The sequence below is a fragment of the Trachymyrmex septentrionalis genome, unplaced genomic scaffold (assembly GCF_001594115.1).
Source record: "Trachymyrmex septentrionalis isolate Tsep2-gDNA-1 unplaced genomic scaffold, Tsep1.0 scaffold454, whole genome shotgun sequence".
In the NCBI taxonomy this organism is placed as follows: domain Eukaryota; kingdom Metazoa; phylum Arthropoda; class Insecta; order Hymenoptera; family Formicidae; genus Trachymyrmex; species Trachymyrmex septentrionalis.
The window spans coordinates 9,083-12,902 of record NW_017305627.1 but is presented as its reverse complement, the minus strand read 5'-3'; the positions used below and the strand labels follow the sequence as shown (position 1 = coordinate 12,902).

At 31.2% G+C, this 3,820-nt stretch overlaps 1 pseudogene; it reads left to right on the top strand.

Annotated features, from left to right (window-relative positions):
• The first annotated feature begins 367 nt into the window (after window positions 1-367).
• Window positions 368-2,800, top strand: LOC108751491 (annotated as a pseudogene).
• The last annotated feature ends 1,020 nt before the right edge of the window (window positions 2,801-3,820 follow it).

The following is a 3,820-nucleotide window of genomic DNA, read 5'->3' as shown; positions in this document are numbered from 1 at the left end:
AGGCGCTTTTTATTTAAAGTCTTAATATTTATATAGACGGTCTTGTTTCCAATCATATTGTTCATATTTTTATATTACCCATTACATTAACAAATTTTTTAAAAGTTTTTTTGAATATGTTTTTGCGTATTTAGTGAAGAGTCCCATATTCTCGTACGGAAATGCTACTCTGAATGGTTTGCCAACAATCAGAAGCAGCGGCATTGAAATCGAGAAATTAATGCGAAAACGATTTGATGAGTTGCAAGATCATCACAGCGGTACGCGGTATCTCTTTTTAACATGCGTGAGTCTTTGCTGTCATTGCGGATTTAATAATGTGCCTGTTCCTGGCCTGCATTTGCTTTTCTCTAATACCAATGAATGAGACTGGTAAATTATATCTAATTAATTAATGGGTTATTAGATAATAAGAGTTAAATTTTTTTCTAAGGATTTCATAAAGATGTAAAAAGCTACAATTTAGAAAAATTAATTAGTAGAATTAAATAAGCTTTTAGTTTCAATCCTTATTTCTGCTGTGATTCTTTTTCTCATTCTTCAAACAATTGTAAGTTCTCTTTGTTCTTTATACTACAGGCAATGTAGTCGCCAGCAAAGCAGGTCTAGCAATATCGCAGTCATTGATCCTAATCATTTGTCTGCAATACACCATAAAACAGTTTAGCGAGTCGGTGTCACTGATGACCTCCGTGGAAAGAATTCTTCAGTACACGAACCTTCCTAAGGAGGAACCTATTACTTCGGACAATCCACCGCCACCTACATGGTCATCCAAAAGGAGAATTGATCTTGAAGGATGTCAACATGAAATATCATATGGATGATCCACCAGTTTTGAAGGTATAAAATAAACCGTCTGTTTATTCTTACAAACATTATTTGTGTTTTAACACGTCATCGGGCTCTACAGAATCTGAACGTATCCATCGAGCCTGGCGGGAAAGTTGGGGTGGTTGGATGAACTGGCACCGGCTAGTCCTCCTTGATCTCAGCGCTCTTTCGCTTGTTCAATGAAGGTCTAGAAGGCGAGATCAAGATCGATGGTCGAGACACAAGTTCAGTGGGCCTGAGTGATCTGCGCTGCAAAATCTCCATTATACCACAAGAACCTGTGCTCTTTTCCGAGAGTTTACGTTACAATCTGGATCCGTTTAATCAATACGATGATTTGAAACTGTGGGAGGTGTTGCGGCAAGTCGAGCTGAATGATGTTACGCTGGACCACAATATCTTCTCTGGCGGTCATAACTTCAGCGTCGGTCAGAAACAACATATGAGTGGCCAGAGTCATCTTGAGAAACAATCGTTTACTCGTTCTGGATGAAGCTACGGCCAACATTGATTCGCAGTGAGTCTTTACGATTCTTTAGGATTGTATTTAAATATCATTTGGTGAAGACAATAAATTTTGATTGATTAATTATATATTAATAAATTCTCCATAGCAAATGAAGTCACAGTAATCGCAACAAAGTCATGATAACGTGCAAATATTTACCTTGTCACGGGTGTGTGATACGACAGTAAAATCATTATACTGTGCAAATATCCGCTTTGTTACAAGTGTGACATCATTATACAGATGAATTAAAAGTTATTTTTTATGTTATGACGATAATAATGCGGTAGACAAAATAATAATGTGGTGTAGCCTTTGATGCTTTTACAGTAATATCACAAGTGTTGTAACTATTGAGAGTTTATTATAATATAAACGTGACTTTTTTGCTATGAGGTATAGCAATAAATTACCATATGTAAATAATTCAAACTTTCTATTATTAAGTTGCTACTTTTGCAAATAATTACGAATGATGTAAAGTATTTTCACAGTATGTTACAAGGGTACATCAAGTTACGGTCGGGTACGATAACATTATTGTTTTATGGTATATGGTATTAAATTCGAGATTAATAGAAAGCAAATTTTTTTCAAATTAAATCGGATTGGTAGACATTTTTATCAAAATTATATAATTTGTATCTGTAATTTGCAACGCACGAGAGAAAGAGAGATAGAGAGAGAGAGAGAGAGAGAGAGAGAGAGAGATTTCAAAACTTAATAGGTATATAAATTTGCATCCCTAAATTTGAAACTGTATTTCTAGCACGGATGCTTTAATTCAGGATACAATAAGGAGCGGTTTTAAAGAATGCACCGTTATCACGATTACACATCGTTTGAATACGATTATAGAGCAATCGGATCATTGTGATGGAGAAGGGTTCTATGGTAGGTTTTTCCGTTTTAACAATTAAAGTGTGAATGGGTTAAGAAGAATATTGATTTTGTAAAACAAAATTAAGAGATATAATTTCCTATGTTACTATCTAAAAAAAGTTTGTATAATAATTTTGATTAATAGCATGATCAGTTCAATCTCTGAAAGATGTTTAGAATAAAATTCATTCTAAAGAGTGAAATTTTATTCTTTAAGATTGAGTATTGGGTTATTCTTATTCAAGACCAACTTAATTTTTACTCTTTGGAAAGAAAATTTACTTCAAATTATTTAGAAAATTTAAAATTGATTATTTATTATTAATAATATACTTTTTTCTGAAAATTCAATGTTATACAAAGAATAATCGACGAGCTTTTTTAGAAAATTTTGTAATATCCTAAAGAAAAGTTTTTATATGCATTTGATAATTAAAATTATCACGTGAATAGGAATTTGATTGCCCATATGAGCTGTTACACGACAAACCAATTGGTTACTTTTCACAAATGGACGGGCAATCAGATGGTGCAAAGCCTTTTAGAACAGGCGAAGAATGCTTGCGAGAAGAATAACGATCATTGAAAATTGAATTTGTCGCCACAAAATACTGAGTGTGAGAGCGACACCACGTTTACAGAACAGACCACTTTATAGATTTTCTACTTCTAAAAATCTTATACTAAAAATATATATACTATATATTGTACATAAAGTTATTTATATACAACGACTTATGAAACTGTTCAACTCATGCTATTGGAAATTTTATTTTGAGAATATTTTATTTCGTGAATTAAATATTTATAGCAAATTAACATTATATTTATTTCATTATGTATTATTAAAAAGTCATTTTCGTCTGTGCCTTCTTTTGAATCAGTTAATTACATTACGTATTACATTTATTCTGTTCTATGAGTCGTTGTATGTAACTTTATAATATATACATATACTGCTATATGTTCTCTTATGTCAGTTAGTACACGATCATATTTAAAAAAAAAGAGTAATACAAAGAAGAGAGATATACTACGAAGATAACATAAATCGAGAATAAGACGTAACTGCATGTTTAGTATTATTTGCTAACTTCTAATAATTTCAATTTTATTTAATGCCCCATAATTATAATGCAAATGTGTCATATCTATTGTAAAGACCGATTAGAATTAAATATGTTATTTTTTTATTTTTGTCAGCGTATGACAAAATAAATATGATAAATACTTATCTCTTATATAAAATCTTGACTCTTATATAAAAACATTTTTTAGTATGTATTTATGTATTTCAAGTTTATTTTTATCTTTTGTTTAATTATTTTTCAAATTTATTCTCTACATATTATAGAACTTTAATTTACTATATCCTCTAAATCAATACCGTCTCGCACTTTTTATGAGTAATCATTCAGAACATTCTCCCCTACAATATGTCAAAAGGACATTCGAATCAGTGACGTGTCACCTAAAATGCATATTTACCAAAATTGCTTTACGGCTATTATGGGAGATAGTAAATATCATTAGATTTCATTTAAAAAATCGATATCATGCTCTCAATTGAAATTAAATCCAAAATGGATAAAACAT